The 14541-nt window shown below is 48.9% G+C and overlaps 1 protein-coding gene across 2 annotated transcripts in view; it reads left to right on the plus strand.

The window, feature by feature from the left end:
• USP9X (ubiquitin specific peptidase 9 X-linked) overlaps positions 1–14541 on the plus strand; it is a 1605828-nt gene that overhangs the window by 903995 nt on the left and 687292 nt on the right. The gene's annotated exons all lie outside the window — the stretch shown is intronic.

Here is a 14541-nt window from a genome sequence, read left to right on the forward strand (position 1 = left end):
CAGATCTGAAATTATGCACAAAATATTGTATCATAAAGGGTCCATGAGCTGTGGTGCACTGAGATAGGGGCATCCAAAGCATTCTGCGTGTGCACAGCCAGCGATGATGCGTGGTCCTGGCGGGCCGCACTGGTAGCAATGTCTGTTGCCTACTGGACTGCGTCATCTGCAATCACAACTCGATCTAAATTGTGAGCCCAGCTGTCGGCAGTGTAGATCGAAGGCAGTAGTCAGCACAGACATCGAGGAATATTTTCTGTCACTTCCTCTTGACAAAACTTGAGAACATAGAGTACAATTCTGTCTGCAATTAATAAATCAAGACTGAATTCAAATTGTGAGCTCTGCTGGCCGCAGTGTAGGAGTATGGAACAAAAGATGAAATATGTATGGACTACATTGTCGAAATAACTAGGTTTTAGGGACGTTCTAGTTAGTTGCCTACTGGACTCTGAAATTAATAAATCAAGACTGAATTTGAATTGTGAGCCCTGCTGACCACAGTGTGGGCCAGAGGCAGCAGTGAACAAAGGCCCACAGCCACGCAGCGTTGACTTGAGCTGCACATATTGGGAGCATTTGGTCTTCTTAACCGATTATAGTCGCTTACACAATTTGTATCGGTACTAATCTTGAATTGTGAACCCTGCTTACCGCAGTGTAGGCTGGAGGCAGCGGTCAGGAAGGGCCCACAGCCACGTGGTGTTGACTTGAGCTGCACAGTTAGTGGTACCTGAAGCACTCAGCTTGTGCACAGCCAGTGATGATGCGTGGTCCGGGCGGGCTGCACTGGTAGCAATGTCTGTTGCCTACTGGACTGCATCATCTGCAAGCGACACTCTATCTGAACTGTCAGCCCTGCTGACCGCAGTGTAGGCTGGAGGCATCAGTGAGAAAGGGCCAACAGTCCCGTGGCGTTCACTTGAGCTGCACAGTTAGTGGCACCTGAAGCACTCTGCCAGCGAAGATGCGTGGTCCGGGCGGGCCTTACTGGGAGCAATGTCTGTTGCTTACTGGACTGTGTCATCTGCAATCGCGAATTGATCTGAATTGTGAGCCCTGCTGTCCGCAGTGTAGATCGAAGGCAGTAGACGGCACAGACATCGAGGAATGCTTTTTGTCACTTCTTGACAAAATGCGAGGATATAGAGTACAGTTCACTCTGCAATTAATAAATCAAAACTGAATTCGAACTGTGAGCTCTTCTGTCCACAGTGTAGACTGACATTCAGTGTGCCTTTGGACTTGTAAGATGAATTTGGTAATTGTACTAAAGCTATAACTGGTATAAAACAAGGTCTTGAAGCAAGGATACTAAAAGGATATTATGTAGGTTTTAGGGACGTTCTAGTTAGTTGTGTACTGGACTCTGCAATTAATGAATCAAGACTCAATTTTAATTGTGAGCCCTGATGACCGCAGTGTAGGGCAGCAAGGGCCCACAGCCACCTGGCGTAGAGCTGAACAGCACAGTTAGTGGCACCAGAAGCATTCAGCGTGTGCGCAGCCTGCAATGATGCATGGTCTGGGCGGGCCGCACTGGGAGCAATGTCTCTTGCCTACTGGACTGCGTCAGCTGCAATCTCGAGTCTATCTGAATTGTGAGCCCTGCTGTTCGCAGTGTAGATGGAAGGCAGTAGTCGGTGGAGACATCGAGGAATGCTTTTTGTCACTTGCTCCTGACAAAATCCGAGGACATAGTTCAATTCTCTCTGCAATTAATAAATCATGTTTCAATGTAAATTGTGAGCTCTGCTGACCTCAGTGTAGGTAACAAAAGATGAAATATGTATGGAATACATTGTGGAAAAGTGTAGGTTTCGGGGACGTTCTAGTTAATTGCCTACTGGACTCTTAAATTAATGAATCAAGACTGAATTTGAGTTGTGAGCACCGCTCACCGCAGTGTAGGCCAGAGGCAGCGGTCAGCAAGGGTCCACAGGCACGTGGCATAGAGTTGAGCTGCACAGTTAGTGGCACAGGAAGAATTCAGTGTGTGCGCAGCCTGCGATGATGGGTAGTCCGGGCAGGGCGCATTGGTAGCAATGTCTTTTGTCTAATGAATTCTACCTTAATAAGGCTACGTGGCGATGACTTATGGTGCACAGAGTTAGTGGTTCCTGAAGCACTCAGCGTGTGTGCAGCTTGCGATGATGCGTAGTCCGGTCGGGCCGCACTGTGAACAATGTCTCTTGCCTACTGGACTGCATCATCTGCAATCGTGAATTGATCTGAATTGTGAGCCTTGCTGTCTGCAGTGTACATCAAAGGCAGTTGTCTGTACAGATATAACTCTGTGGTGCTGCGCCGCTGGGTTTGCAGGGGGCCTGTGTCAAGGAGGCCGGCGGTCACGACAGCGGCCTCGTGGCAGGGTGAGGGCCGCCGCTCTGGCAGACGCATTGGCCTTCCCAGAAGTGAACCACGCCCAGAGTCCCGGCCTATTTATTCACACTTCTATGCTAGAGTGGCGTACGTTGGAGCAGTCCACTCCGCTTCCATTTACAGGGGACGACGACACACCTACATGACCAAGATCTTCCCCACTGCCTGAGGTAACATGGTTGCGTCCACTGTCCACAACAGTACAAGCACCAGCAGTATATGTACACACGGAGAGGTCTGTGCTCTGCACAGTGAGATCTGTCCAGAACATTACCGCTACACTTGGCATTGTGTGCATTGTTATTGATGGGTGACTTGCATCCTTCACACATACTTCGTTCCCACGTCTACCAACATTCAGCTATTGTGTGGCTGAGGGGCCATGCCGTTTTGGGAAGGTTCGCTGTTCTGTTCTGCGCTGCCTCGGTGGTAGTGGGGGGGTGGGTGGTCCAAGGGGAAGGTCCTGGGGGTATAGGTGGTGGGTGTTGTGGCCTTCTTGGGTGTCGGAGCTGCATGATCAGTAGCTCTATGACATGTGTTGGTCTTCAGATGTGGTTCTGGGCTGTGCTCTCTTTTACCCTGTAGGTAGTCGTCCTTCTTTACACCAGTTAAAGGCAGATGTTAAATTCCTATTGCTAACACGGCTTATCGCCTGTTTTGGGTCGCATCACAGATTTCTCTGGTCGTTGACAATATCGGGAAGGGGTGTTTTCATGTTATTTTTGCACTGGAACACCTACTCTGCATATCATTAGAGTTAGTTGTCTCTCTCATTTGTGGCAATTTTTTTGCGGAAGCTATCGCTGGAAAACTGGTGATATCAGCTGTTTTCACCAGGTTGAGAATGGGATGATAATTTAAAATCACTGAAAAAAACCATAGGTTTAATGAACATTATAATTAGAAATTAGCATTTAAAAAACCTTTGAAATTCACTGAAAAAACCATAGGTTTCAGGGACGTTATAGTTAGAAATTAGCTTTTAAAAAAACCTTTGAAATTCACTGAGAAAACCATAGGTTTCATTGACGTTATAGTTAGTTGGACATTTCACTCGTACAAAACCAGAGAAATTCGGCCGTTAGTTAGTAGAGCGAACTATAACTTGCGCCCCCGCAATGCACTGCTGAAGACGTCACATATTACATCACTCATGACATGGTCAGTGACATCACTCATGACATAATCCGTGTGATAATTTTATACACCTCCTCACACCCTAATATAACCTTTGATACACCCACTCTAAAATACAGACTACCATTTTTGAAACCATAGACAAAACAATATCAGTTACTACATACCCACTGACTAATTCCTAGATATACACACACTCATTCATTCACCCATACAGTCAGTCATACATGCAGTCACACATCAATACAGCACTATCATATGCACTCATACACCTATACAGAGACTCGCACACTGCCACTCATCCATAGTTATTGACTCACCTAGCTAGTCATGTAAAGAATCAATAACACTGCCATTTCCTCACCTATACAGTTATACACACCCCACGTCACTCATTTATACAGATACTAACACATACTTACTCTCTTATGCAATCACTGACACGAGCACACTCTCATCCATACAGGCACTCTCACAATCCCTCACTCACATAGTCATTTATATACTCCATTACTCACAGATGCTGCCTTTCATGTAGTTACTCACACATGTACCACTGAGACATCTAAACACTCACAAGAACACCCATACACACACTCACCCACCTATACAGCCATTCACAGACGCACTCTTGAACCGATACACCCAGTGAATCACTCACATAACTATGCACAAAGTCACACACCCCCACCCACCCACACAAACACTGAGGCACCCATATAGATACTCATGCAAACAAAAAATAACCCATTAAGACACTCATGTAGCTACTCACCAACCCATGCAGCAGCTTACACAACAACAGACAGACTGATGGACATTCACACAGTTTAGTCACTAACGCATGCGTTCAGTAAAACACAATTAATCACTCACTTATACAGTCAGTCACACACCTATTAAATCCTCCACCCAGACACTTCTACACCAACTCATTCTTCAATACACCTTGACATTAACGTATAAAACATATTTAAACTTTACAGGAACACACATTCACTGGATGATGTCATCCGTGATGTAATTTGAGATGTCATCAGTGATGTCATCAGTGATGTCACTGACCATGTCATGAGTGATCTAATATGTGATGACACCAGCAGGGCATTGCGGGGGCGCCAGTTATAGTTGGCTCTTCTAACTATAACGGCAAATTTCTCTGGTTTTGTACTAGTGGAATGTCCAACTAACTAGAACGTCAATAAAACCTATGGTTTTTTCAGTGAATGTGAATATATAGATATAGATATATAGATATAGATATAGAGATATTCTGCACACAATCTTCCTAGCCAGGAAGAAAAACGGGCCGCACTCTCAAAGTGACACTTAACGCAATTTATTTATTTCTTTTCATTAGGGCATAGTTAGCAGAACTTGATCTACGCGTTTCAATGCCTCCTGACACCTTGTTCACGATCAACTCGCCCACTGACTAAGTCTCGTTAAAAAGCAATCGGGTTGCTGTGATGTCATTTCCTGTATTCGTACTGGCCCTTTGCCTTGTGGTCAATGTAGTTGCCAGCGGTTTCTTTGAAGAGAATGAGTTCATTTCCACATTTCTCTCCTGCTTGACCATACATTAAACTTGGAGTTATTTGATTGAATGGTTTTCCGGGATACAATTGCGAACGGCTGGTGGACCTTCCCTTCGATGGCACTCTTTTGTTCCATGCCCCTGCGGACTCAACCATCCAGAGGTTCTTGGCGGGGCTTCGTCCTCTTCCTCCTCCTCCTCCTCCCCCTCCCCCTCCTTCTTCTCCTCCTCAGTGACCTGCGTGTTGCTCTGGTTCTTGGAGCTGTTCTTCCGTTGGGGCGGGTCGCCCCGGTTGTCTAGCTGTGGTTGTGGTTCTGTTGGCTGCTGGCCAGCCCTTTTTGACTGTGTGTTTTTACTTTGGGTTTTTCGCACCATGCTGGGCCTGAGAGTAGTCCTTCTGCATTCCCCTCTGGCTGCTTGATAGGCCTCCTGCGGGGTTTTTTGCCGCAAGTCTTTTTTGTTGTCCTCTGATGCTGAAGTTTCTTCCTAAGAGGTTCCCATGTCTTGGGATCTGACATGCCCCATGTGGGGCAGGGTTGGCTGATATATAGCCCTGGTATGTGCTGGGGAGTTGTGGTCGCCTGCGGGCTTCTGCTCTTCGTGGCGTTATGGTATGTTACGGATGCAACCTTCTTCTTCGCCTTCTTGCTTTGAGTGTTCGTTCTGTGGTGTCCCTGGCATCTGGCGGAGCTTGCCAGTGCCGCCCTCTTGTTCTTTCTGCACTGTTGTGCATTTTTGCGGCTTTAGTGGGACTGTCATCCTGCCTTTTCTGCTGTTTCCAGTGGGCCTTGTACTCAACTTTACCTCATCTCCCAGTGGGGGGGGGGGGGGGGTTGGTCTCGGTCTCTGACTTCTGGACCCTGACGTCTGGACCCTCTTGCGGGCGCAGTTTGCCCCTGCGGGGTGTTGGGCGATTCTTCCTGGCTGACCTAGAGTTCCCCTTTTCGGCTTCCGCCTTCTCCTTGCCGCCGGTGCCATCCTGTCTGGGATTGCCTTTGCTCTGCCTCTTCTCCTTGGAGTCTCTAGTCTGCTCTTCTCCTTCGGCACCATCCTGTCTGGGATTGTCTTTGCTCTTCCTCTTCTCCTTGGAGTCTCTAGGTTGCTCTTCTCCTTGCCTTGGGCGAAGGTTTTGTTGCTTCACGTGGGCGTGGGGTGTTTGGCCTCTTTGCGCCTTGCCTTGTTTCCTCTGCTGAGTGTGGACTTTGATATCTTCTTCACTTTGTTTACCCTTACCTGGGAAATAGGGCTCCTCGTCCTGTTTTGGACTCGGCCCCCGGGTGGTCATCTGTCCTGCCCCGGTGGGTTGGGTCCTCTCGCAGACCCTCCTTCCCCTTGGGTATGGCTAGGGTATCTATTCTACGTGAAGGAATCTGCGGCTAGTAGTCTCTATCAGATGTACGAGTTACCTTCGGTAACGATGCATCTAGTAGAGACGGTTCGAGGCATGTGGGCTGCTGAATTCATATCTGTGCATAGATCGCCGCCTAGTGTTGGGTCCGGATGTTTGCACGTTGTTGTCCTGGAAGAGTCTTCGAAGTATCCTGAGATAGGTGACTCCTTCCCTGGACCACAGTGCGCATGGGCATCCTCTCCATCCTCAGATTGTTTTTTTCCGCCATTGGGTTTGGATGTGCTTATCTTGACTCAAGTTAGGAAAATTTAGTTTCAGGCCAAAAGGCCTTTAGTTTTCGTCGGTACTGTTCCCGATCGGTATCGACAGTTTACTTGCTAGTTTAGCGACCTTAACAACTTTTTCGGATCCGTTTCATCCGACCATCGACCTTACATCGACAATGGAATCGAGGACCCCATTCAAACGGTGTCCTGTTTGCCCCGCGAAATATCCACATATCGACGTCCACCCGGTGTGCAACAAATGCCTCTCTCCGGATCACGACGAATCGAAATGTATGGCCTGTGCCCGATTCAGATCCAAGAAGACTCTCCGGAATCGACGAGCCGCGAGACTAGAAGCGCAGCAAGCGGCACCGGCCCCGACCAACATCTTCAGCACCGAGGACGAAGATGTTGAAAGCGTGGAAAACATACACTCCAGCCCCGCTTCTGAACACGATTCCCGATCGGAAGACGCAGATGAAGAGCTTTTTCACAGGGAAGAAGCCGACGATGAGGTAGGGGACTACGATGAGGCCTTCGGGGCCGAAGAAGATAGCTCTGGTGAAGAGCAGGGCCTACCCGTCCAAACGGAGGCTATCAAAGTGCGTCAGTCTACAGCTCCGGTCGAGGGATCGCCTTCGGGCCTTACCCAAGATCAATCCCGCAGTTCTTCGGCCCCGCCCTCTGGCCCGGCCTCGAACATCCAGCGAGAGCCATTATTACCCAAAAAGACTCGTTTCCCTTCCACGAAACCGAAACCAATCGTCTCACCGGTAACACTGGTCGGCTCGAAGACCTCCACTCCTTCGACGCCAGCCAAAACCATCGGCTCCGACCGCACCAAAAGGGACTTCGGCGCCGAACTCGCTGCAGCGGATGTCGGCACCGATCCAAAGAGAAAGGCCATCGGTACCACCAAAGCGCCTCGGCCCCCGGCACCGAAGCAATCGGCACCGACCACCAAGGTTAAAATGGCCGCTCCATCGGAACCCACCTCGAAGGCAGCGACTACGGACAGCTACTACCTCTCCTCGACTCGATGACCCTGTGGTTCCGACGAAGTCCACACCTACCTCTACAGAACCACTCGGCGCCAAAGAACCTTCGGCGTTCTCGGTGCGACAAGTTGCAGCGTCCTTGCAACGTATCAGAGAAAAGGCAGCCCTCCAGGCCACGTCGGGCTCGGAGCAGAAAAAGGCTCCAAAGGCACCTTCGGCACCAACCAACATCACCTTTGGTTTGCCGCCGTCCACGGCGCCAAAACTATTCGAGATCCAAACACGTTTCACCCAGACAAGGTCCCCATCTACTGGACACTCTCCTACTGGGCCATCACCGTCCCAATTCATCGACGCCGACACCGGCAGGCTCATGCTGAAAAAGCGGATGATCACTTCCGAGCAGGCTTTGGACTCTTACAGAATCCCTCTAAAGCACAAACTGCCAGCAGAATCGGAACCAGTTCTTTATGAACGCCTCCACACCTCCTATCCAGAGCCACAGTCCTTCTCTCCGACGCACTCCGACACGGACGCAATGCAGGATTACATGGGTGATGACACCACCTACCCCAGGGATATGGATCCTGAGGAGCAGCAGGACCCAGATCAAGCTTGGGATGACCCTGTAGACCCGGGTGCCGCTACAGATACCCAGGACACGCAGCTTTATGGCGCAAAAACATCTCCCACAGAGGACACTGCTGCATTCAACGCCCTCATTGAACGTGCCGCAGCCAATCATGGAGTGCAACTCCACTCAGACACAATCGAGGACGATTTCTTGGTGGACACTTTTGCATCCTCGGAGAGGACTGTAAAGACTCTGCCCATGTTAAAAGGTGTCCTCAAGCCAGCAAAGGACATTTTCAAGGAAACAACCAGGGCACGGGTGATGAACCCCAGGATCGAGAAAAAATACAAGCCTGCGCCTGGGGACCCTATGTACATTAGAGGCCAGTTACCTCTGGACTCCATCGTAGTTGCTAATGCTCGCAAATGGGCACACTCGCAAACAACTGGTGATGCTCCTCCCCCGGACAAGGAGTCCAAGGTGCTAGAGACCTCCGGCAAAAGCATTGCAGCCCAGGCGGCAAACATATGGCGCATTGCCAATACACAGGCGCTCCTAGCTCGCTACGATCGCTCACACTATGACACGTTAGAGTCCCTACTCCAACATCTACCAGACGAGTACAAAGAGGCAGCGGAGCTCCTCATCAGGGAGGGACAACTTCTCACAAACGCATCCATTAAGTGTGCACTGGAAGCCGCCGACACAGCTGCGAGAGCAATAAACACCAGCGTCATGCTCCGACGACACGCCTGGTTATGAATCTCCGGATTCAAACCTGAGGTTCAAAATAACATCCTCAATCAGCCTGTCAACCCCGACTACTTATTCGGACCAGAGGTTGACACCACCCTAGAAAAGATCAAAAAAGACACAGACACTGCAAAGTCAATGGGGGCTCTGCAAACACAGACATTTCGTAGTGGCTCCTTTCGTCGCCCCGGAAATAGGGGAGCGGCTAGAGGACAGGGGTCACAGCAAACCTGCAATAAAGGGGGCACACAGAGTGCCTACGATAAAAACACCAGAGGTGGATATCGTGGCACCAGCACAAAGGGCAGAGGACGCGGTTACGGCAACACCAGGTCCTCCCCCAAAAACAAACAGTGACGCCCTCTCCCTTCCCCCCGACCACATAACACCTGTCGGGGGAAGACTCCAGCGGTTCCTGTCCACGTGGAATTCCATCACCACGGACAGGTGGGTCAAAGATGTTATCCAACACGGTTACTGCCTCGAATTAACCTCCACTCCACCCACAATACCGCCAAAGCACCGTCCTATGTCCTCGGAGCACTTAGCATTATTACAGCAGGAAGTGCTAAGTATGCTGCAAAACGGCGCAATAGAGGTCGTGCCCGTCCACCAGCAGGGGACAGGGGTGTACTCTCTGTACTTCCTAATCCCAAAAAAGGACGGGTCACTCAGACCTATACTAGACCTGAGACCCCTCAACCACTACATTCTCTCAGAGCATTTCCACATGCTCACCCTACAGCAGGTTCTCCCGCTGCTCAGACAGGGAGGCTTCCTAGCCACGCTAGACCTCAAAGATGCGTATTTCCACATACCCATACACCCGTCACCCCGAAAATATCTCAGGTTCACTATTCAGGGGCAGCACTACCAATTCAAAGTCCTCCCCTTCGGTGTGACAACAGCACCCAGAGTTTTCACAAAGTGCCTAGCTACAGTGGCTGCACATCTACGGAGACAACACATTCACGTCTACCCTTACCTGGACGACTGGCTTGTTCAGGCAAAGTCAGCCCAGCAATGTGCCAGCCACATGTCCCTCACCATTCACCTTCTTCACAGTCTGGGATTCTCACTAAATTACCCAAAATCACATCTCCAACCCGCACACGTACAACAGTACCTAGACGCGACCATAGACACTCTGGCAGCCACAGCTCAGCCAAATTTAGTGCGGATCAACAGCATGCAAATGCTGATCTCAAAGTTCAAACCTCAACACTCCCTTCCTGCGCGAGTGTTCATGCAGTTGATAGGCATGATGGCCTCCTGCATTTTCATAGTCCCGCACGCAAGACTACATATGCGCCCGCTTCAGGAGTGCTTGGCACGTCAATGGAATCAGGCTCACGGGCAATTAAAAGACCTAGTGTTGGTGAGCGGTCGGGCATACAACTCTCTGCATTGGTGGAATCCACAAAACCTTTGCAAGGGCCGACCGTTCCAAGAGCCTGTTCCACAAATAATACTGACGGCGGACGCGTCTCTCCAGGGATGGGGAGCTCATGTACTCAATTACACAGTGCAGGGACTATGGACAATACAACAAAAGAAGATGCACATCAACCTTCTCGAACTGATGGCAATCTTCCTGGCAATGAAAGCATTCAAGGTACACTTGTGCAACAAAGTCGTGTTGATCCGGACGGACAACATGACTGCCATGTACTACATACAGAAACAGGGAGGAACACACTCTCCACAGTTGTCTCATCTGGCTCAGAGCATGTGGAAGTGGGCCATTCAGAGGAACATATTCCTCATGGCGGAACACCTCCCCGGCAAGGACAACCAGATGGCGGATCTGCTCAGCAGACACAGCCAGCAAATGCACGAGTGGGAGCTACACCCGTCAGTACTCCAACCGTACTTCCAACAGTGGGGTCATCCAGAGATAGACCTATTCGCCACAAACGAAAACGCAAAATGCCAAAGCTTTGCCGCCAGGTTCCCACATCCACAGTCGCAGGGCAATGCGATATGGATGAACTGGTCCGGTAGATTTGCGTACGCTTTTCCCCCAGCGCCGTTAATACCGCTGGTGGCACGCAAACTGCGACAGCACTCACTGACACTCATCCTGGTTGCTCCAACATGGGCACGCCAGCCATGGTACACCACCTTTCTGGAACTTTCCGTGGTGCCGCATTAAAGGCTGCGAATCAAACCCGCGCTTTTGACGCAGAACCATGGAGAAATTCAGCACCCAGATCCGCAACAGTTGAACCTGGCAATCTGGCTCCTGAAGTCCTAGAGTTTGGCTACCTAAACCTGCCACCTGACTGTATGGAGATCATTAAGGAAGCTAGGAGACCCACTACCAGGGCTTGCTATGCAGCCAAATGGAAGAGGTTTGTCATTTATTGCAACAACAATGACATTAACCCGCTAGACGCATCCATCCAAAACATAATCTGTTACCTCTTACACCTATACCGATGCAATCTGGCATATACCTCAATACGTATCCATTTGACCGCAATAGCAGCCTATCTCCAAAACAGGCAGCACCTCTCTTTATTCCGAGTGCCTGCCATCAAAGCTTTCTTGGAGGGACTTAAACGAGTGATTCCCCCAAGACACCCACCAGCACCGGTGTGGAACCTCAACTTGGTCCTCACCCGACTGATGGGTCCACCCTTCGAACCTCTCCACTCATGTGAGATTCAATTCCTCACCTGGAAAGTAGCTTTCCTAGTGGCAATCACTTCGTTAAGAAGAGTTAGTGAACTCCAGGCACTAACCATTCAAGAGCAATTCATACAGGTTCACGCAAACAGGGTTGTACTACGCACCAACCCCAAATTCATGCCTAAAGTAATATCGCAGTTCCACATCAATCAAACTATTGAACTGCCTGTTTTCTTTCAGAATCCACAAAATGTCGCTGAAAGAATGCTCCATACACTAGATGTCAAAAGAGCCCTCATGTACTATATAGACAGAACTAAAGACTTTAGGAAGACACAACAACTTTTCGTTGCCTTTTCTCCACAACACAAAGGCAACGCCATCTCCAAAGCAGGTATAGCCAGATGGATCGTTAAATGTATTCAAATTTGCTATCAAAAGGCTAAACGCACATTAACGATTCCCCCACGAGCCCACTCAACACGTAAGTTAGGGGCCTCCATGGCTTTCCTGGGAAACATTCCTTTACAGGATATATGTAGAGCAGCCACATGGTCCACTATACATACATTTACCAAACACTATTGCGTAGATGTACACTCAAAACAGCAGGCAGCTGTAGGACAGGCTGTTCTCAAAACTCTTTTTCAGACCGCTGCAGCTGGCACTGGTGGCCGCCGCTAATGGGAGGTACTGCTATGTATTCTATGCACAGATATGAATTCAGCAGCCCACATGCCTCGAACTGAATATGCTACTTACCAGTATGCATCTGTTCTTGGCATGTAGGGCTGCTGACATTCATATCGCCCTCCCTCCTCCCCGGCGCCTGTAGCAGCTGCAGCTCTCAGAATTACTGTATAGCATGGCCATCACTTTCTGTATCTACTCCATCACTGCCACAATGGCGAAAAACAATCTGAGGATGGAGAGGATGCCCATGCGCACTGTGGTCCAGGGGAGGAGTCACCTATCTCAGGATACTTCGAAGACTCTTCCAGGACAACAACGTGCAAACATCCGGACCCAACACTAGGCGGCGATCTATGCACAGATATGAATGTCAGCAGCCCTACATGCCAAGAACAGATGCATACTGGTAAGTAGCATATTCAATTCTAGCCGCAGATTACTTCACGGCCCGCCCTTACTCCCCGTTCTGCGAGGGTTTGTTATTTGGTCTTTTGCACTCGCTTCCCTGTGGGTGGCTGTGTCTTATATGAGTACATTCTTTCCCTCTTACTGTCGGGCTGCTCCCCTTTTCCTCCCCGTTGTCACATGGAAGGATAGGTTTGTTGGTACTTCTGGCTCTTTGCGACCCTTGAGGTTGGGGTCTTTTGGCTGTGCCTCTGCCTTTGTTCCTGATGGGCTTGTCACACACTGTGATGGAGATGTCTTGGAGTTTTGTCGTTCCCTGTGTGTCCCCGACTGGTTCCCCTTTCTTGACTTTGGTTGGGGTTGTAGTCCTGTTGCATGTTATCGTGACATTTTTACATATGTCCCTTGTGTCAAGGTGGGGGCTGTCTCTGTACTAGCAGGGTTGCTGCCCTGTTCTTTATTCCTTTCCTGCCTTCGGGTAATGCAGTGCTGGGTGCTTTTCTTTATGGTGTTGTTTCTCACCATTCCCTTTTGCTGCTCTTTCGCATACTGTTCCTATGATCTCAGTTTTGTCTGCTGACTCCGCGTTGTGGCGCGGAAAAGTTCTGAGAGAAAACTGAGGTAGGCGCGCCGGGGTGGGACTTATGTGAACTTGCTGACGTCCCGTGCGGGGACGACGCCTGGGCGGAGTCGCGTGATGCCGGTTCCCCGGCGCGCAGGGATGCTGGGCAAAAAAGTTTTCCGGATCCAGTCTCAGGCCTGGGGATAATTCTACGTGAAGGAATCTGCGGCTAGAATCGTCTCTACCAGATACATCGTTACCGAAGGTAAGTAACTCTTATATTAATGCCGCTATGCCCGATGACCTGGATAAATGCTCTTTGAAATGGTAGACCAAATTAGGGGTCTCTGGGGAAACTTTTTTATATTCTCATGAATTATCACAGTCTTTTAATATCCACTAAGCTGCAAGCACAATTTATAAGACTGGTTTCTCATTGTACTATACACCCTATAAAATAGCCTAGTAGTGGTCAGGAAAAGGAACTGTATGTCCACGCTGTGCACTTTATGAAGCGGACATTGTTCATATGTTCACATCCTGTAATGTATTGCAAAAGTTAATCACAGATATTTCAGATTTTTTTTATCAGAAGTGTTAAGAACAAAAATAGAAGTATCCGTAGAATAAATAATATTAGGTATGGCAGGAACAAGCTGAGTAGGGAATGGACAGGGATTGGTCTTTTTGGCTATGGCTGTCTTAAGGATCTGCATCACCTTGGCTTGGTTAGATTCAAGCCCACCAGCTATTCAACAATGGCTTGCCAGATTGTTGACGTGTAGCCTGGAGGTGGCCATATATAAAAGAAAAGGGTGTTGTGCACACAAAAAGGGCATGAAAATCTGGGATCCTCTCATCAAATGGATGCAAGGGCATCGCGGGACTGGGTAGAGACTATGCATGTTTTTTTATCATCATGTTGTTTGGACTGGTTTTAGTTAACAAGGAATATGCATTTTTAACTCTAGGAAAATCACATATATCTTTATAGATACCAATAGAACAGAGACCCAAAGGATTGTATCCGAATTAATACTTTTGGAAAACCCACTGTTATTTTATTTTATGATTGCGGTTATTATTGCACCTAATGCATTATGTACTGATGTTTTACCTTTCTGAGGGAGTGGAGGGAGGGGGGAGGGTGGTGTGCTACCGTATGGGACATAAAACAAAGATTATTTAAAAATAAAAAAATGTTGACTACATTAGAGCTGAAATTGTCGAGGTAATGATGTTTCCTTCA

This window comes from Triturus cristatus, chromosome 8 (genome assembly GCF_964204655.1).
Source record: "Triturus cristatus chromosome 8, aTriCri1.1, whole genome shotgun sequence".
Taxonomy (NCBI): Eukaryota; Metazoa; Chordata; class Amphibia; order Caudata; family Salamandridae; genus Triturus; species Triturus cristatus.